The 21973-nt window shown below is 34.1% G+C and overlaps 1 long non-coding RNA gene across 1 annotated transcript in view; it reads right to left on the reverse strand.

The window, feature by feature from the left end:
* Window positions 1-1704: 1704 nt before the first annotated feature.
* LOC143225627 (uncharacterized) overlaps window positions 1705-21973 on the reverse strand; it is a 71809-nt gene continuing 51540 nt past the window's right edge. Inside the window, exon 4 of the long non-coding RNA XR_013013957.1 lies at window positions 1705-6961. This is a non-coding gene — a long non-coding RNA (uncharacterized LOC143225627). The remainder of the gene's footprint in view (window positions 6962-21973) is intronic.

Here is a 21973-nt window from a genome sequence, read left to right on the forward strand (position 1 = left end):
GGTCTACTATAAAATATTGAATAATGAATTCAGTGAAGTGTCATAACACTATTCATATACCTAAATTAATTTAGGTTATTATATGATGAAGTAAAACAAACTTGCATCCTCATAGAATGAGTTAATGGTTCAGTTACTTCAGTTGGCTTGCATCTGTGGCTTTAAAAGACAAAACTAATGATATACAAAATTTCACCATCATATTTAAAAAAGCAACAAAGTTTTATTGAAGCTAGTTTAATAGTATTTAATGATGTATAATAGAATACAGTTTTAAAAACTATTAAAAAGTTATGGACATAAACAAGCATATGTCAGACATTTGTTTACCTAGTTAGTTTAACAGTTCAGATTTTCAATAACTACAAAGACCACTAACAAAAGCTAGTTTAATAGTATTACACTATGTAACAAAATTTTTACTTTTTCTTACTCCTGAACAAAAAGTGTTATTTACCAATTGCTTATGCCTAAAGTAAATGGAAAAGACCTGTTTCTCTCTTCAAACTTTGCTTTTGTGACCTGGGTAATGAAATTATCAAATTTATCCATTTTCCAGAACCTTCCAGGTAGATTCAGTGTTGAGTAGCTGATAGACAATTTCCTTGAACTTACAAGAATTTTCTAGAATGTTATAGAACTTACAAGAATATTCAAGAATTTTTTTTTAGAATTTTCTAGAACTTTCCACAGTATATATATATATATACAGGGCTCACCACTCACCACTTCAGTTTAGTTCTAGCTGCCTAAGTGAACACATAGCCCAATTTGATTTTATCGGAGATGGCATCAAGAAGTTGCAAGCATTCTCCAGATGCTATGTATTTTGCTATGTGTGTGGCAAATTTGTCAAGATGAGCAAAAAAGTACTCTGTGACAGCATCTGCTAAAATGTGAAGCCTATAAGGTATATTTTGGCATACCTGTCGAGGATCAAGACAAACCCTGGGCACCTCATTTTACCTGTGAACACTGCAAATAAACTCTAGAAAGTAATATGAACAATTTTTGCTTGCTTGAATAGTAAGGTTTTATATTATACACATTATGGACCTTTTAAATTTTAAATATCTTTTACTTTATTTTTTTATTTTCCAATATTATAGAAAAAATATCACTTATAAAATATTTTGCATGAACCTCTTATACATTAGTTGTGGATGAAATGAATTTATTCTTCATAATAACAATTTTATTTTGCATGGTCAATCATTGGGCTGGCAAGAATGCAGGATGGTACATTGCCCTGAGCTCCCTGTACTCACTCCACTAAAGAGAAAGCAGCCATCCTCAGAAGAGAACAGCAAATCAGAAGAGGAGATAGATGTTGAAGATCCATATTACAATTTTAGAGGTGCAGCTGATGAGAGAAACCCATACTACTCCAGAGATCTTGGCCTGACAAAGTCAAATGCCGAGCTTTTGACATCTAGGTTCAAGGAGTAGGATTTGTTAGATGTATGCAAGTCGCAAGTCACCTCGTCTGACATTTTTCAAGCTACTTTACTTGTCAAGATGGGCTCTGCTTCTGCTACAATGTATCTGGTCTGTACGAGGCAACTGAAATTGCCTATAACCCGAACTAGTGGCACCTCTTCATTGACAACTCATCTGGAAGCCTCAAAGCTGTGCTGCTCCATATTGGGAATAAGTATCTGCCTCTTACCCGCTACCAAGGAGTCTATAATGAGAAACATGATGGGAGACTATATTTTGAGGCTGATACATTAAAGTGATTTATATTACAGCCACAAATCTTGAAAAACTATTCACTTCTAAACATTTTTGTTCATTTTTATATAACTTTAATATAAATACATGTAAATCTTGATTCATATGTTGTTTTATTCAGACCTTATGTAAATGAAAATGTGCAAATGTGCTCATTTTTACATAGAAAATAGGTTAATTTTCTGTACTTTTACAACATAAGTAATTAAGAAATAACACATACTATCCAGGAACAAAATTTGTGTTACATTGTGTTATTTAATGATGTATACTGCAATGCAGTTTTAAAAACAATTAAAAAAGTATGGAAATAAATGAGTATATGTGAGACATTTGTTTACCCAGTTGAGTTTAACAGTTTAGATTTTCAATAACTACAAAGACTACTAACAAAAGCTATGTATTATTAAACAAACATTTGAAGAAAATTTAGATGAGAACACACAACTTATTACTGACTGCCACTTCAATACTTTATTTACTCTGAGTAATACTGATATTATCATTTCTATATAAGTTGTTTGCAAAGGCATAAAAACATTTAATGTTGAGTTTTCACTGTTCAATTGAAGACTTTTACTGTTCATTTTAGTCTAGAACATTACGTATTCTTACTCATTTTGTTAACACTTTTGGGCTTTCCTTTATTGGTTCTATTTATGTAACAAAATATATATCAAGATATTCCTATACAATAGGATTTTTTTAAAACTATATCATTTAGACGAAAAGTCTAAAACTATCTTCATGGGTTAACTCTTTGACCGGTTGAATAAGGATGCTATTTCCCATGATCACTGAAAACTTCTGAGGCTGGAAGATATTAAAATAAGACTGATAATAATATAATCTTCAAATTTAATTGAACCAACAAGAGTTCTCTGTAAGAAATATGTATAAAACCATGATAAAAAGGAAGATGGTTAAAAGCATTGATTGACTTTTACCATCCTGTGGATGTATTGTTAAAGCTAACTGATGATACTTTTGTCATTTAGTAGTTTCTTTTAAGGTGTGTAGTGAAGGACTAGATGTGGTGGTTGATTAGCATATTCAGCTGATGACTGGACCATTCACTATACCTCTGGAAATGCCTATTATTTGTGCTACTCCTGTTCATATTGCACAATATACTCCTTTCACTTGTTTCCAGGAGAGGAGGTTGATTAAACAGACCTTGATAATCTTATTAAGTAGTTGTCATCTCCTTCATGATGGGATATTTCAACAGACATAATATACTCTAAGATGGTGAAAGTATTGATGGCAGGGAGGGATCGGAAGGACATTTGAATTTAAATCATATCCTCTCTTTTGTTAGCACTACTTACTATATTTTTTCATGTTTCTATCATGTGTTAATTTTACTGATCTATCCATTTCATTATCTTTTCTTCTTTTATATGACGATTAACGATGATCCATGAGTTATTGGTCATTTTCCCATCATTCCAAAGGATATTAGCCACAGTCGATGCTACCCAACTCCGTATAACAGTGTAAGCCAGAGATACCCATCTGAGCCTTTCTTGCCACTTTCTCAGGTCCTGATCCTGCTATTATTAACCTGTATTTACCACCCCTATAAACCTCGACATATTTTATAATGAAATATCGTCCACAGTGGGCACCAGACTGCCCATAGTGCAACGATATAGCCATTCAAAAAGTTTATGTTAACGCTAAGCATATTAGATGTGAAGGCCAGGAGTTTTGCATTAAATTCATTTCAGGCATTTCTACGATCAGGTCCAAAATGTTTTGGGACAAAATTGAAAAGATGAATGGGAGTATAGTTCTATTCCCCTTTTAATGTTGCAACACAATAACGAAGAAGTGTATCATTTACGCGTAATTAATTGCTAATGACCTTGGATAGTGCTTTTACCACTACTTCACCAGGTTCACCTATTTCCTAGCCTACTTAGCCATCAAGTCATGATTCAAAATATTCACAATGTTTCAACGTAATTGTCTTTTTTTTTTTCTCATTATTATGAATGATGCTTACTTTTGTAAAATTCAAGCTTGTTGTATGTTATTTGATACCACATATTACTTAATTTGAGGAAGAAGCTTGGTACAAATTATATGTATCATTTAAGTAAAAATTAATTTAGAGCTAGAGCCATCTATTGGATCATATTTATGCTATTTATTTAAAATTCGGAAATTCCTTTTGCGGTATTGAAGTTATTATTTCAAATAAAGTTCAAATTAATCTGTCAATTAATATTATTTTATAACATGTTTAGTTTTAAATGTATATTCAATATTTAATACTTTGGAAATCTAACCAATCACACAAGATAAACATGAATGTTTCGGTAGTTCAATAGGTAGGATTAAAAAATAAATATTTCAATTTTTTTTCAAGAAGGGGATATTTGATTATACCATTCTCAATTCATAGATATTGTTATATACACGCATCTTTGTATGATCGACCAATGTTCGATAGTTCAGTAAAGTTTTTATAATTATTAGCTCGTAACCTGAGGGTCGCGGTTTCGAATCTCCATCACACCAAATGGGCTCGCCATTTTAGCCGTGAAGGTGTTGTAATTTACGATAAATCCCACTATTCGTTAGTAAAAAAGTAGCCTAAGAGTTGGCGGTGGGTAGTGATGACTGACTGCTTTCCCTCTAGTCTTACACTGCTAAGTTAAAGACGGCTGGGGCACATAGTCATCGTGTAGCTTTGCGGGAAATTCGAAAACAAACAAACTACGGTTGAGGCTACCTGATCACCGATGGGGAAGTTTGTTTTCTGTCTTGTTGATTTATACTGACTTTATCACCAACAATTTCCTAAACTATGAATCATGAAAGTTTAAGTCCCTTCTGTACGGAGACGATGCTTAAAAGAACTGATGTAGAACTTCGGTGTCTTTGGCACAAGCTAACAATTGGTACAAGTGTAATACCACTGAGTAGGCTGAAACAGCGGAAGTAAAGTGTTCGACAAAAGGCAATAACACTAACCGATTCATCAACGAGATTACAACAACCTGACTACGACTCCAAAGCGGGAAGTCACTGAGGTTAATCTTTCTTAAGATGACCTAAGAAGGAAGAAACGTTGTTTTCTGCTTTATTAGTAAAAGTGTTAATACCCATACCAGCCGTCCTGAGATACACTTTTACTTCAAGTGGGTTTCTCGTCATCACGAATTCCATTGTGTAGTTTTCTGCTATAACAACAACAAAATATATACTTAAGAGCACTAATTCCATGAGTTTAGATTCCTTGAGCTCATGCGTCCTGAGATACATATTTATACAATGGACTGTTTATGCTGTGATTATCCTCGAATTTTAGCACTTTAAACCGTGAAGCTTATATTAATCCTCTCAGGAACACTATAAAAATTCACTAGCTTTTATGTAGTAATATATTATTTTTCTTTTGTAATAAGTAACTTGTGTTTATTTACATGCTTATAAGAAACGTGGGAGGTATGCGATGTCGCTATTTTCGAATTATTAAAACTAGCATTTTCAAGTTCTAAGCCTTTGATTTTTCTACAAGTAAATAAGCGAGGCTTTTTATAGGTACAACATTTGTTGAGGTTTTTGCGTGTAAAACATAACGCACTGTTAGGTCAGATATTACAAGATTTAACTTCAAAATCATAAAAATAGTGTAAATTACTTTCTTGATTTGACATTGTATGTACAGCAAACTTGATATGATTATTTTATGTAATGAAAAGGTGGAAAAGGCTAGAAAGGACTAACGCGCCCTAATCATTTTGTGAAAAACAAGAACAAAATGCAATGGCGATTTTAAAGTATTGTAGGGGAGTATTAGGGTATTTTTAGTGGCTATTGTCCCGAAAGAACGATAAATATAAATGTGAAATACAACGCTCAGCCCTTGGTTACTTCGAATGTATTTTTGAACAGTTGATCATGTTTGTTCCATTCATTACCGACAGGCTGACTTGGATTGATTTCTTTGAAATTGCGCGCGAAGCTACATGAGAGTTATCTGCGCTAGCTGATCCTAATTTCGCAGTGATAAACTAGAAGGAAAGTAGGTAGGCAACAGTACCTATCGCTAACTCTTGGGATACTCTTTTACTAATTAATATTGAGTAGGACCGTCACATTATACGCCTTCCTCATAGGCAGAAAGGAAGAGCATATCCAGTGACAAGGTTTAAACTCGCAAATTGCGAGCCAAGTTCCTTAATAAACTACACCATCTGTTAGAAAAATAAATCAATCGTGATTCAGCTGATGAAAAGAAATATTATCTGGTTGTCCAATAGGAATCAAACAAGGTAAAAGTAAACTCTAATAATGACCCTAGTTGCCTGATGGCCTTCCGATGAATATGGCTGGGACTAACTGCCAAAGCAGTAGTTGTGATAGTTACCTGATTTTAAGATCAATGACTGATAGAAAGTGGCAATTCTAGCTTTCTCTAGTACCAAATGACTTTACATGTTAAAATGTATACACTACATATATCAGTTGAAACAGCATTTGACCAGACTTACAGTTTAAACACTGTATTTAAAATTTCTTTTTAAATCAGACAGTAGTTGTAGCTAGGCCATTATAGTTATGAAACCTGCATTACTAATAAACCTCTGATCAGTCACAATCCAGTTGATATTAGGTTTTTATCTTGACTTTTCTACATAAGATTAAGTACTTAGTAGTTCTGTCTATTTTGTTCACTCAAAACATTGGTTGCAATTCTCTCCATTTCCTACCGATGCTTTTCTTCATGATTGGCCATAGACAAAAAATTATTTAATTCGAACTCTATCTTTGACAATTTGAATGATCTAGAAAATTTCACTGTAGTGTCTAAGACTCCTAATGCCAATTTGATGTTTGATCGTCTGAGGTTAATAGATTTGATAAATATTACTTGATTTATTAATCACACTAGATGCAAATTTTGGCAAAATCCAAAATAGCCAAGTTAACTCCAACTATATCCCACTGCTGAAGTTGTTCTGTCTGTGGCCAAACAGTTGTTATCATCTAGCATCTGGTAGAGTACAGACAACTTTAGATATTCTAATACCTGTAATATGGCTGAACCTACAGCAACAAAACCATGATTACAAAGCAGTTTGAGTGTTCAAATGTTGTGGCAGTAAAATATTGTAGTTTCTTCAATTTCAATCAAACGTAAAAGGGATCATTACATACTATACTCTGATTTGACCTTCCATGAGTCAAGATCCAAAGAATCATCTGAAACCTGGAAAGGATTTATCATAAGAGAGTTAATACTAATAGTTCTGTCCTAATCCTTTACTTACAATCCAAAAATAACAACAAGACTACCTTCTCCATTAATCTCACATGAGATTGATCTGACATAACTTTTATATTTCTCACATAGTTTAAGTAACTAGTGTTTGCTAAGTCCATGTGCATTTCTATGTTGTATTTACTTAATTAATTAAAAATAGAAATAGCATTACATTTGACTAATAAACTTACAGTCTATCAACATTTGGCTTTCAGGCTCAACCTAAACATACTGTTTACGAAATGAATTAAACAAACAAATTGAGTGCATGCAACAACAGCAAAAATATTTATTATTAGAAAAAAGAAATAAAACTGTAATTGCAAACCACAATATTATCATTTTAGTAAAATATTTGAAAGGATTACGTGAAAGTATTGCATAACCGAATTATAAGTATCTTATTCAGAATAAATGTAATAATCCATCGATAAATAAGTTTGTTTGTTTGTTTTGGAATTTCGTACAAAGCAACTCGAGGGCTATCTGTGCTAGCCGTCCCTAATTTAGCAGTGTAAGACTAGAGGGAAGGCAGCTAATCATCACCACCCACTGCCAACTCTTGGGCTACTCTTTTACCAACGAATAGTGGGATTGACCGTCACATTATAACGCCCCCACTGCTGGGAGGGCGAGCATGTTTTGGCGCGAACCCGCGACCCTTAGATTACGAAGCGCACGCCTTAACGCGCTAGGCCATGCCAGGCCCCGATAAATAAGAATAAATTGTAAGAACATAGTAATATAGCACAGTTTAGTTTATTTAGCTATTTGAATTGTATTGAAAACTGGGCTGTTTCCATTGTAGGCCCGGCATGGCCGAGCGCGTTAAGGCATGCGCTCGTAATCTGAGGGTCGCGGGTTCGCATCCGAGTCGCGTTAACATGCTCGCTCTCCCAGCCGTGGTGGCGTTATAATGTTACGGTCAATCCCACTTTTCGTTGGTAAAAGAGTAACCCAAGAGTTGGCGGTGGGTGGTGATGACTAGCTGCCTTCCCTCTAGTCTTACACTGCAAAATTAGGGACGGCTAGCACATATAGCCCTCGAGTAGCTTTGTGCGAAAATTCAAAACAAACAAACAAACAAAAACAGTTTCCATTGTATGTTTATAAACTAATTTATAAAAAAAAAATGAGTACATATCCATCTAACAACAGTTAACAATATAACCACCAAATTAAAACTTATATTATAATGCGTGCGTAACTATAGCTCTCACATCACTTGTATAACAACGCGCTTATGCGAAAACAGAATACAACGTTGGTTTCAAAATCAGCTTCGAACATTGAAAATTATCATCAAATGTCTCTATGAATTAAAACGGTTATAACTAATTTTGGTACTAAATCAAGAATTACTGAGAGAACAGCGTTTCTCTCAGTTGAACTACAAAAACTTCATAATTTTTGTGAATACTTTTAAAAGATACTTGTACAGTTGACCAAGAAACATGAAAAATGTTATGTCGGTAATAAAAATACGAAAAAAAATTAATTTAAATTATCTCGTACTTTGTGGGAAATGATACTGAAAAACGCAACTGATTATAACCATTCTTATACGACTTGAAAATTCTTTGTGAGCAGAAATAAATTAAAATGATTATTTCATACCTTTAATTATATATTTTTGTAGACATCACGTAATTGAAATCTCTTTACCTAAAACGTAAGTTTCCGATCAAAGGTTTAATCTTAGAGTTTGATTGTTTGTTTGTTTTTTTAATTTCGCGCAAAGCCACACGAGGATTATCTGCACTATATATCCCTAATTTAGCAGTGTAAGACTAAAAGGAAGGTAACTAGTCATCACCACCCACCGCCAACTCTTGGGCTACTCTTTTACCAAAGAATAGTGGGATTGACTTTACCATTATAATGTCCCCCACGGCTGAAAGGGTGAGCATGTTTGGTGCGACGTGGATTTAAACCCGTGACTCTCAGGTTACGAATCGAGCGTCATAACCACCTGGTCATTCTGGGCCTAAAATTTGTTGAAACAAATGAAAAATATTTATCTAGTTTCGTTTTAAGACCTCAGATACAGCTAGGAAACAGTAATAAATTTTCTTCATATTTTACAATTTGCGTTTGTTTAAATAGTGAAAAATAGAATGAGCGAAATTCAACAACTAAGGATAAAAACTAGTTTTATATTTATGTTTAACTGATAATTACTGTGTTATATTCTATATTTACGGATGAGTATATCATAGGCGTCTAAACAAATAGTGAAGTGTCCCTTTGAATATGGAACAGAGATTTGTGTATAATTATCAGGGAAACCTGCTGTTTGGACATAGTAAATCAGGCGTGGTGTTCTAAGACTACTCCTGTGTATTACAACGACTCTTAAGATGGATGTGAACATTTTCTTGGTCATTAAGTACAGCAAGCTGTCTTATTTCAGACTTATCAGTATAATACTTGTGATGTATAGTATAAACAGTAGAATTTTTCTGGCACTGTTTGGCACATGCTGATAATCATCGTCTGTAATATTCCAATCACTTTCGATTCTGTAAACATCTGAAAAAAGACCGTTGTTTCAGAGGGAAATTATTAACTTTACGATAGAAATATATTTAACAAAATATATTTTTATATGTTGATCCTATGTTTTTATACAGCTTGTGTATATTTCGCTCATACAACAAATATATGTTATTATTCTTGAACTCCTGATACATTTGCTGACATTCAGGATTTAACATAAGGAATAATTAAAAACTTGAGTACAATTTTAAATCAAATTATTTTGTATTAGAATAGAAAAAACACTGGTGACAAAACTACGAAACAAATTTAAGTTATTTGCTAGCTCCATGTTGGAGGTAATATTTATATTCTTAAATCTCCTTTTTCGCTTAGCATCAATAAAAGATGGTCTGAAAGTTAATACGTAGATGTATTATCTAAAATAACACTAATGACTGGAAGTAACCAAGCATTTTTTATCTCTGTTTTCGTTTTAGTGGTTGTTTGTTTCCTTTAGAGCAAAGTCACATTGTATTATCCATCGTCTTCACCATGAGGAACCAAACCTCTGTCTATCTATGAAGGTAAAATTGAAACCAGTGTTATACTTCCACATTCTGAGAGATAAACGTGGCCTAGCGTTACTGAATACGTTTCTATTTTCATCTTAAGCGTTAAAAAAAGAGTAACTTTCAATCCCATAATTTGGTTCAAAGAGTTGGATGAAGCCCTTTCGGTGACGATGCTAGTGACTTACTGCTCTTCTTTGGTCAGTAACTTAAGCTTATTGATGACTGTATTTGAATTTTAGGAGTCTCTAAGAGTCTCCGTTTTTGTATAAGGTTATATCAAAACGATATTGGAGCATCAAAGTGCTATTGATATAACTCTCTAGTGTAGATTCCGTTGCAATAAGCCCTGTCACAATTTTGCCATGTTCAAAGCACAGAACTGCTCCATGCTGCTTTCTATAATCAGTGAAGTGTATAAAAATGATGGTCTGAATAGTCTGGTTACATAGAAATACATAGGTACTGCACCTAGTGACATGACTACTATTTCTTTGTATGAAATAGATAAATAACTCTTTCTTTCAACACTAGCTTGAGTGAATGAATATGTTTTTAAAACAATTGTTCACATATGACCTGGATTACTTTTCAAGACAGAAATCCTTCTAGATTATACTACATTACACTATATATAGTGCTTTGAGAACATGAGCGGCTTTTGACTCTGACGTGTGCATTCTTGGTTTTCCTGGAGTATATGGACAACTTTAAATATTACATACTCAACCCTCTGTATTTAGGACTCAACCTATCTATTAAAGGATGAGAACACTTTTACTTTACAATATGTATTTGAAAAGTTAGTGGCACTTGTTAAGTTACTCTTTATATGTGTTTATATTTATGGTGACGCGTTTTAAAATTACTGTATAGTGTGTTTCTGAAAGGATGTTATTACTTTTTAGATACTTTATATATAATGCTGCTCACCAGATGGCAGGACATGATGAATTAGTTGAATTAAATTAATTGAATGTATAGTACGGACAGAAGTGAAGAACCAACATAGACTGTGCAAGAAACTATGGGTATTATAGAAATATAAAAAAACAAAACAAAAAATCGTCACAGTCCTGATAAAATACTGAAAGTCTCTACTCTAACTATGTTGAAGGTAAATTTCAACTTTGAGTCCTAATGACTTACTAATGCAAGTGGCAAAAAAACTTTAAGTGGCAAGTTGTTTTACTAAACCCTCATATATATATCACTGAAATAAGAACTGAGAATTTTTCAAACATTACTAAAGACAACCTTACTCTCTCCACACTTTATACAAAATTCTTAACAGTTTTATTAGGCATTACTGAAACTTCTAATAAAAGAACGAAACTGTAGTATGCAACAAATATTTTGTGTTTCTTGTATTCATTACTTTAATAAAGCGAGCTTTCATTTTCATCAAGAATTTTCACATTTGTTTTCACTTAAATATTTCTAGCTGTAGCTCTGACAGTGGCTTACTGGACAAGGAATCAGGCTAAATTTCTTTCGTAGAAGCTACCTGATGTTGAGTCAGTCTTTAATAGCATCACGTGTTTTCTCGATGGAAATACAGCTGCATAGTTTAGCACACTATGTTAAGGAAAACACTGATGTGTTAGGTGACATCTTAATGTTATATCATCTTTATTTTTCCATTTGAATAACCATCATAGACATGGGATGACCTCACCAAATATTGTTTATTGTTCTCTTCTAGTTTAGTATGGAACAATTAAACTGTAAAACAGGAAGCAAATCAACAAGTCACAATTGTTAAGTAATCAAAGTGTTGCTTATTATTCAAAGCATTTATTCCATTAATTTTGTGAATACTGATCAATTTTAAATATATTTTATGCCTCTTTCTTTCAAATTATATCAGAGTCAGAAAATTCATGTTAGACTCTGAGATAGATATCCTGCCATCCTCAAGCTCTTTTTGCAATATTTTTAAACATGAAACTATCAGTGCACCTGAATATACCACAGAGTAAAGTTGTAAAGAGAAAAGTTTATGTCATTATAACAGACGTTTTTAAGAAGATGTGTTTTATTCACAAGTGTATTTTAGTATTTTACCATGCTCTTCTTAGTTATCGTGTTCTTTAATTACACGTATCTTCAAACCAAGAAATTGCGAAATGACTTATGACAAAAAGAAGAGTTCATTAGTAATGGTAGATATTTCTCTGAAAACGTAATTTGTTGTCAGAGAAGTCCGTTTATGGACTTTTGGAAAAAACTTTGAAGGTTCCTTACGGCAAGTTTACTACAGTCACAGACTCCGAAGATTTATCTCAGTCTACATAAACCATTTTATGAGATGATTTGCAATCCATTTGCTCACCAGGGTAACTCCACAATAAATAGTGAGATGCGGGCATTTGTTGACCAAAGTATTTTATCTATAAATCATGAAATGACGTCTGAAGCAAAGGTGGCTTGGAGCTGTGACTGGTGAAAAATATCCCCCAGCCTGAGGCTGTTTTACTGTTAGGTGAATCTGCAGGCCACTGAATGATTAAAATGGTCACCTTTGGGGAAGCCTTAAGACTCTTTGTGACGGAAGGCATTCTTCTAGTAAAACCTAGTGCTGTGAAGAGCTTCTAGACGAGCTGTTATTGCAAGTTCGTTATTCTCTAACCTAAGGATATCGAGTTAACATATGTCCATGGCCCATGAGCAAGTTTTGAGCATACCTACTGCGTTGTATCCGAAACACTTAGAGTATCTAATCCTCACTGAAACCTTATTGGAGAAAAGTTGATACTGCAACAACTGCAGTTTCTTGAGAATAAGGTTAATAAAATATCTCTCCTGACATTTGAATAAATTAAATATTATTTCTTAAAGCATTTGAAGCATGTAGCTGTTTGGAATATCTTGATTAACGATCTATGATTCATAAGATGATGTTCAGTTTGGATGATTCGGTTCTGGACCTTATCAAGTACATGAATAAGTAGCAACTTGATGTCTGAGTTGCACTGTTGCTTCAACAATGAGGAGAACAGAGTTATCTATTGGATTTTGCTATTCATGCAAACAGCCTATCACCATTTATATGGGTAGATGTACAATGCAGGTTAGGAAGATATCCTTTTTCAGAAGCTCGAAAAAAGACTATCACGTGTGAAGGTGTGGTGTCACCTGTACGTGAAAAACATTTTCATTCTAAAAAGGCAGTATTTGTGCTGACTTGATTGTAACTTTTAACAAGACATAAGCAAGAAGTAAACGAGTAACAACCAGCTGTAATAGCTGCACCTCATTTGCAGTATACTCCTGAAATGATGCTTCATGGTGAGCTTATTTTCTGCCAAGGGTAAGTCATTCATTAGTATATGCAGGTGTTATGACATAGGCATTCTAGTCGCCAGTGGATGTGTGGTTGTTTGTGAGCTATCCCATGAAATTCATATCACAGCAAATGCTGATGATAGTTCCATTCAAATAACACCATTAAAGAGAGGACAGAAACAAATATTTTAGGAGTGGTGTAATACGGTATTCTAACGTAAATTGACTTATTTTACTTTCGAGAAAAATAGGTGAAATCTCCCATTCCACTTGATTGTTTATCAAATTAATGAAAACTGTGTGTATGCTATGACTGTTGGAATTGAATCTTTGTAAATATCAGATCAGACCATTCACTTATGGGAAAAAAACCCAGTTTTTCTAGGTATACAGATGCAATAATGAGGAATGGCTAGAAATGACATAAAAGGCACATCTGCAATTACTTCTACGCAACATCATTTACAGGAAGAAAGGTAATTGTCTCTTATCTTGGTTCTAGCATGGCAATCTTGAGAATGGAATTATCTCAGAAACTATTGGTCAGTTTTGTCTCAGAAACTTTACTCTTAGGACTGTGGCAACTAGTTCAGGCCCAGGCCTGCATGAGTTTATGTTCAGAAAGGAGTCATAGTGCATTCAATATTCACAACTATTTTTACACAGTACTAAAGATAAAGTCTGGTTGACATGTTTTTGAGCATCAACAGTTAATACAGGCTGCAAAATGACATGTAGAACATTAAGATAAAACAGCAAAAGATTGAAATATAATCTTGTTGTGACCAGTATTTTTTTGTTTATTCAGTTTACTTAATATTTCGTTATTATTTGTTACAGTACAAGCTATAATTCAAACTCATGATAAAAGGTAACGTCTGCAGGGCATCGCTCAGAAGCCACAGAGAGCTGAGTATATAACAGCTGATACAAAGTTGTATTGGAATGTCATGAACCATAATTATATATATCAACTAAAAATTGAATCTGGGAATGGTATGTAAAAGTTCCATACGACACATTTATACATTTAAATAAAAAGCCTTTGCTCATATTTAGATTTTCTAAAACTTGGATATCATCTTCTTGATATTAGAACCATCCATAAAGATATTTGCAACAAAGTATGCAAGTGTAACGTCTTGTAAGAGGTTAGAAGCCATTAACACAAAGGACAGTAGTGACATCTGTTTGTCTCCTATGCAAGAAAATGGGAGACAATGAAGAAGATTATCCAGTAAGTAGCTGCGTTAGGTCTTTAATTGTTCAGAATAACACTGTACTGCATGGTTGTATGTTATTCAAATGTGTGACCATATAAAACCCGAGTTGATTCCACTAAACCCGTTAAAAAGTCACATACCTCCAACAGCTGTGAAATGAACCAGGTATTCATGCTATCCTATATGAAGATATAAAAGTCTAGTGACCAGATGCAGTGTTTACATATTTATGTATGAATGGGCTATTAAAATGGGCAGTGGGACCAATTGTGCTCAAGCTTTCAATATATTAAAGAAAACAGCCGTAAAGAATGGGTGGTATTCAATTTGGTGGTTTCACGAATAAGTTTTTAACAATGAAATGTATAGTGCAGAACAGAACAATTATCAAGATGTATAGTTATTACATAGACTATGGTCAAACAATGTCACATAAATGGTGAGAATGAGGTGAAACTTTACATAATTTAATCATTCTATGTAACTTTGTAACTTAAATAGGTCCAGTTCAAGTGAGGTATGAAAGATAAAAGATTACCACGCTCAGAAGTTCTAGACTGACGCTTGCACACTAGGTTGCATTTATTAGGTATTTGTATAAGGATCAGTACTGTCAGTTAAATTCATTTTTACCCCTTGGACTGGGCTTTATTCATATAACAACCACAAAGTGTGGGAAGAAATGCAAATAGGTAGTAGATAGCTGTGTTAGATCTTTAATTGTTCAAAATAACACTGTACTGCACAGCTGTATGTTGCTCAAATGTGTGAATATATAAAACTTGGTGGACTAACATTCACAGGTGAAAGAGATAACACATAATAAACACATACGTTTAGAAATAGCACTTGGCAAGACTTATAGTTGCAACACTGTACCTAAAATATGTTTTAAAAACACATAGCGGTTGTAACTGGGTTATTGCAGCTTTGAATCCTACACTTCTAAATGAACCCATTACCAATCAGAATTCAGTTGAGTTTATGTCACAATCTGAATTTTCTATAAAACTAATCAACTGCATTTCTGTTTGCTTCACTAACCACGGTTTTATTCACAGTTAGTCATATAAGAGAAACGTTTAATTGAAGCTTTATCTTTGACAGTTTAGGTGACCTAAGTAAACACTGTGGTATCGAAGATCTCTGATTCTGACATGATGTATGTTTCAGCTGATACATACTGCTTTGATGAAGATGGCTTATTCAATTAATTGTGTGATATGCAAGATTTGGCAGAAGCTGCGGACCATCCAATTACCCTTCACACTGACATCTTATTAACTTCAAAATTACCCGATGTTCCATCTGTGGCAAGATAGTCATCAACATTCAGTAACTGACAAAGCTCATCCGACCAGCCAATTAACTTTTGTCGAGTTTCAGAGATGTCATCAGTTACATTGATATCAGCCTCCCAGTGGCACAATGGTATGTCTGCGGGGTTCAATATTTGTGGTGGGCATAGTATAGATAGCCCATTGTGCATTTTTGTGCTTAATAACAATAACAACAACATAGCAATAACATTAAAATCATGTCTACAGAAATCTCTTATGAGAGGTGGTGTAATAGCAAAATGCTGTAGGTACTTCGACTACTCGCAACTTTAATGGTAGCATCACATTCCCAGTTTAAGAAGAAGCAAATTAAGCCCTTAAAATGAGTTCTTATAAGAGAACCAACTCTGACTTAGCCTTTCACATCCAACCCAAAAGTATCGGTTATGACAGTCTTCCCCACTGGAACTCCTGACCACAACTTCCACTATATTTTTGTGAAACTCAAATAGTAATATAAATTGAAGTTTTGAACTTGTGTAAGGAAGAGAAAGGATGGAAAAGAAGAATGAATAGATCTACCATCCAAGATGAAGTAAAAGCTGCAGAAAGCCAGGGCTGATCCAACACAGATTTAGAAGGCCCGAGCAAAACAACTTATCTGGCAGACTACTACTACAAACGACAAACCTATTACCTATTGCAATGATTCCAGTAATTTAGTGTGAGTCATGCTTTATGCAAGTGTATTTCTTTACCATTCTCTTCTTAATTTTATCTTTTTAATTTACTTACATACATCCTATTTACTTCTTGGACACACAGTGGTTATCATTTCTTTCACTAACTTTTCATAAGATTGCAGATGTTTCAAATAAAAAATAAACATACCCTTCTCCATTATTGTTTACCTTTATCATTGTATATTGATAAGTCCAATGTTTCTTTCAAATGTTTTTGTGTTTAAATAATATGCGTGATTTTATCATTTTTTACTGATGGCACAAGTATCACAATTAAGTGTTTTGAAAAACCTATAATTGGTTTGGTATTATTTGTTATGTCATTTTCATTGATAATAGTACAAGTCATTGGACAGCTTTTTTTTTTTATTAATACCAACATAGACATAACCATACAGAAAAGTAGCCAAATGACAAGTAACTCACACTTGTGCTGTGGTTAATTAAACTGACAATCGTGGTAGGAAAATAATATTTAAGTCTAATACTTTTATATAAGGTTGAGCGTAAAAGAAACAGCCTTTTTGTTTCACCGTTGCGCTTCGATTAACCCCCTTGGAAGATGTTTGAACAGATTGGCTTAAAATATGCTCGTGTGTTGGTGTTTGTTTGCATCAATCTGAAAAGGATAGCATCTAAGTTACACTTGTTACGTATTATAATTTATTTCGAATGGGTCTCCGATTTATTATGTTACGTATTACTATTTTAAATAACCAACAATTTTAGGTATTACAATAAACGTATAACGGTAAATCCGTTACACACTTAGACGAGGCAATTGGAGGTCCAACTGCTGTATTATTGTGTGCAGTAAAAAGTGGATGCCCAGTTGACCTATTACAGGCTGGGCATATTGTGTCAAACGGATGTCCAGAATCAAAACCGTCATCTTTTTCTCTGCCAGCTAGACATTTAGAAGATTTGTTAAAGCTAAAATATTTTGTAAAATTGGCAGTTACATTTATCTCACTACTTATATCCACATGACTATACTGATTTTGTACCATGCACATTGCTTTCACAATTAGGAAAACATTACCAAGACTTGAGTCAGGGTTACTTTCAATGTCTCCACAACTAAAACAGCACCATCAATAAAGCGCTCGTTGCTATAATATTTTACGTGAACGGCATATAATGGTAATCCTCATGCTTACAGTACAAACTCTAAAGCAGCCAAGAGCAGCCCACTATTGCTCAACTAACTTTATCACCCCACGGTGTGAAAGCTGCAGAAACACATTTTTAACACTTGTATAACTTCCTATAAACATATATCTTTGTTATACGTATACTTAACGACAAATGCTTGCACTAAGCACAAGTTAATAGCACACTTCAATAACGAATAACAGTCAAAGTTTGTCAGTCAAACAAATCCACTACAAAGCATATATATTAGTAGATACATGTGAATAAACTGTGGACAATAAACATATACCTTTCACGTAGTGAATAGTAAGTAAGTGATACTGGAGTACAAGCAAGTTCTATGGTTATATCTTTAGTAGAAGCTATAGCGTGTACGAGTATATGGACTTATGTGTATGGAAAATAAACTTGTATACCAAACTTACAAATAAATCTATTAGTTTGGAGGAAGAAGCAGTAGTTGTGAACAAACAATTAAAACTCGTGTTTACATAGGAGGTAAGTATGTAATGCACCCATTGGCACAGGCGATTTGAATTTTACAATCACTTTACAATAAAAATTATCGCCAGAATTCCATGAAATTTTGTACAAGGACAGATGGAATGACATTGTTTATCCCTGTAAAGTTTAAAGGAAATTTAGCCTATTCAGTGCCGTAGACGAGATAACTCGTCCAAGCCGATCGGTAACACAGTGCCACGGACGAGTTAATTCGTTCTTAATAATACCTAACTTCAACGCTAGATGTCAGCACCATACATGCATTTGACCTACTTACAAATTGTTTCACTTTCGATCCAAAATGGCGTCACGAAAAATGTTACAAAATAAAGAAGCATTAGAGTTGTATTGTAACAGCTGAAATACTTGGCAGTCAACAAGTTAAGATCTAGCTTTTGTTTTAGATAAAACCAGTTTTGTAGGCCACAAAACATATTGTTTTGAGCCACAAATACTATTGCTAATCTTTCAGTTCAAAATTAGTCATCCTTTACATGTATAACCTTCCACTTGGTTTGGAAAAAATTAAACATAAACATGGATGATTAAAGTTATATTTGAGAGATTCAGTGACTATGCCCTAATTTAACTAGAAAATCATTCTATAATTGTCTGTTTAAAGCTGTCAGATTTTTTTTTTGGCCTTATAATAAATTATTTTTACCTTCCTCATGATTTAACCCACAGTTTTCAGACTGACACAAACACTTGTATTCTCGAGGGTTACCATTGATGTAAGTAGCATTTTTCTACACGTTCACAAGTTCCTCCTTTTCGACAAGATTTCGAATATCACATCTAGACTTTCAATATTTACAAGCTAAACATAATTAATTATATTTTAATTCATTGAAATCGTAGATAACAAAGCAATTCTACAAATAATTAGAAAATATTATACCTATTAGAAACACATTTTATAAGTGAAACAATACGTTTATAAACATTGATGCAAGGATCTGTTTGTGGTAGAGCTCTAGATTCAATACCTAACGAGCCAAGCTAGAATCAGTATAATAATACTAAACATTTTAGCGACTTTTAATTGGTCCGACATGGCCAGGTGGATTAAGGCGTTCGACTCCTAATCTGAGGGGCGTGGGTTCGCACCCCCGTCGCACCAAACATGCTGAAAAGGTGAACATCTTACCATCTTACCAACGAATAGTGGGTAAAAGAGTAGCCCAAGAGTTGGCGATGGGTAGAGATGACCAGTTGCCTTCTCTCTAGTCTTAGACTGCTAAATTAGGGACGGCTAGTGCAGATATCCCTCGAGTAGCTTTGCGCGAAATTCAAAAAACAAACAGACTTTTAACTAAGAGCTCGTCCTAACAAACGTAGTAACGTAATAACAAACGTAATTTATTGATAACTGTTTTTTTCCATGTCTTTAGGTTTTTCCAAACTTAACTTTCTTTCAAGTGTTTCACCATCTTCACTAACATATTTCAATTTAAGTTTCCCTGCAGAAAGAGCAGACGAAAACCAAGATTTAATTTTCATTTTTAATATACATCTATATCCTTATGTATTCCTTATTCGTTATTGTGTCTCTAAAACGTATTTAAAATATAATTGTAATCAGGTGTGTGTGTGTTTTCATTTAGCAAAGCCCTCACGGGCTAGCTAGTGAGTCCACCGAGGGGAATCGAACCCCTAATTTTAGAGTTGTAAATCCGTAGACTTACTACTGTACTAGCGTGGGACGTGTGTGTGTTTTCTTACAGCAAAGCTAGATCGGGCTCTCCGCTGTGTCCACCGAATGGAATTGAACCCCTGATTTTAACGTTGTAAATCTGAAGACTTACCGATGTTCTAGCGGGGGATATTGTAATCAGGAATTTCTTCATTTAAGAATATTTAATATGAATATTTAATTCATAAGTAAACTGAAAATAAATTAATATTTCTTATAATTTTAGGAATTAAATTGTAGCATGTAAATATTGAAGGTATATCCCTTTTTTAAAAAATATTTTTTTAATTTTCCACTCCAAGAACTGGATTTTATTTATAAATTAAATTATTTGTCTATAAACATGTTCTGATTTCATTACTCAATCAGGCTTAAAACGGCGATCTTTCATTTTTTCACATCAGAGTCCATCACAACATAATGTCCCACATCTTATTAAAAGACTCTTAGTATACGAACTAACTAAGAGAAGGCAACGACGTAATTGTGGATGTCAAACTAGAAATCAATAAGAAAAATACGTTACATGAAATAAAGCAAACTCACTTTGCTATCTGTGCTAGCCGTCCCTAATTTAGCAGTGTAAGGCTAGAGGGAAGGCACCTAGTCATCACCACCCACCGCCAACTCTTGGGCTACTCTTTTACCAACGAATAGTGGGATTGACCGTCACATTATACGCCCCCACGGCTGGGAGGGCAAGCATGTTTAGCGCGACGCGGGCGCGAACCCGCGACCCTCGAATTACGAGTCGCACGCCTTACGCGCTTGGCCATGCCAGGCCCCATAAAAATGATTTAACTCGTCACACACATGCGAAGACACACACACACACACACCAGCTTTCACATAGGGGTAGTTGTATTGGTTTGGCTTGTTTAACCGTCCCATTATAACGCCCCCACCGCCGAAAGGTCAAGCATGTTTGGTGTGAGGGGGACTCAAACCCGCGACCTAGTTGGTTTGGTAATACCGAAATGTACTGGGATTTTCGTCAAGAGCTGGTAGCAAATCGCACTGATTGGAGAACAGCTTTTGGTTAGAAGCTTTATATTTATTATCTTTACCACCACACTCATTCAAACACTGTTCTACATTAACGTTCTTGAAAGTATCCAACACCATAACGTTAGGTTTTTTTTTTTAAATTGTATCCCAGACGCGTTGTAGTTCCTGGTACTTCATCTGAAATTTTTACATAAATATGATCGTAAGAAACAAAACCAAAAAAAGGGCATCATATGTTGGATGTATGAACAGGAGAACTGTAATTATTTGATTGTATCTTTAGAAAATCAAGGTTTTATCGAAGAACAACAACGTCTTAAGAATAAAAGTGAAGACATAAAATCATTGCCACATCCAGGATATCTTTGAAGATGAAACTGTATAAAGATGTATGTGGCACATTGGATCTTTGTTGCCATTTCTTACCTTCCCATTGAAAAAGTTATTTTTGTGATTTCGATAAAAATGCCATTTTTCGAACCCCCTTTTCTTTAACATGATACAACATTTCACCGTAGCTATACATATCTGGCTTACTGAGATATTTTATTATGAAAATACTAGTACGATGTTAAAGGTGCTCAAGATATAACCTGTAAAATCCTTCAACTGCGGCTTAAATGAATCAAAAGAAAAGTAATTCCAGGATTCTAAACATTTAAAGAGAAACATGGCTCTTCAACTCTATATGAAGGCACAAATATTTCGTTTCGGAGGGTACTGACACAAAACACAACTCATGAAAAGTGTTGTCAAAGTATTCATCATATTCAAGGTCTATCCAATCTTTTCATCATAAGTATCGTGCTTGCGGGAAGTTAACAAAGAAATAAACTCAAGAAGTATTAATAAATAATTTTTATCAAGAAATTGGTAGACACTGTTGAAGTTAGAAAGTTCATTCTACAGTATTCCTATGATGTATTGGTGAATAAATAAATAAACACAATTGTTTGATACTAGAATAGTCGTTAAACGAAAAACTGCTTGAAATGTTTTATTTCTCGAGTT

The sequence above is a fragment of the Tachypleus tridentatus genome, chromosome 9 (assembly GCF_004210375.1).
Source record: "Tachypleus tridentatus isolate NWPU-2018 chromosome 9, ASM421037v1, whole genome shotgun sequence".
NCBI classification, from domain to species: domain Eukaryota; kingdom Metazoa; phylum Arthropoda; class Merostomata; order Xiphosura; family Limulidae; genus Tachypleus; species Tachypleus tridentatus.